Genomic DNA, 738 nt, shown 5'->3' on the forward strand with positions numbered 1-738 from the left:
ATTTCATTAACCACATCTATTTTTTCCTGAATAACAGAATATCGATAAGGCTAATTGCAATACCGATAAAAAATCGCCTCCGAACCGAGAAGCGCGCGGTTTATTTAGTGCATTCAACAGACCACCGTCCACCGAATTCAGATGCTTCCCTGCCCCAGAAAATACACTTTAAAGCCTCTGTATTTCGAATACTGACGAACAGCACGTACTCCGTCGTTCTAATTCCCAATGCTTAAACACCATTTGCGTTTTCAAGCTACTTTGCTCCGGCTGGTTACACACTCGATGACAAAATTTTCCTTCCAGGTGATAGGAAAACCATTTCACAGTCGTGGTAGTGGATCATCAAATATCCTGGGAATTTGCTCTTGCAGCTGGATACCAAAGGCAATGTTTCATAACAAGCTATTCAGAACCGAATCCGGATTTCCGCGACAGGGCTAAAAGGACGGTTTAGTGGTTCGGACTGTTATAGCGTATCGAGTGGTCCTTCGGGTGTTTTGAACATTGTATTGCTGAGGTCGGTAAATAGGTTTTATTGTTTATTCCATAAGTAAGGACGTAGGGCACGGCCATTCTCCCGAACTACGTAAAATCTAAGGGAAAAAAGTTTAGCAAGTTGATTATTATTAAGTTGTATTTTGCGTTTTTGCTAGTTTGAACTTTTCCAGATTTGAGTCAGATATAATTCCACCGTCTTGTTATCGTTGTAATTTTCTTTTCTTTTCTTTTTCTCAT

This window comes from Penaeus monodon, chromosome 15, assembly GCF_015228065.2.
Source record: "Penaeus monodon isolate SGIC_2016 chromosome 15, NSTDA_Pmon_1, whole genome shotgun sequence".
NCBI lineage: Eukaryota > Metazoa > Arthropoda > Malacostraca > Decapoda > Penaeidae > Penaeus > Penaeus monodon.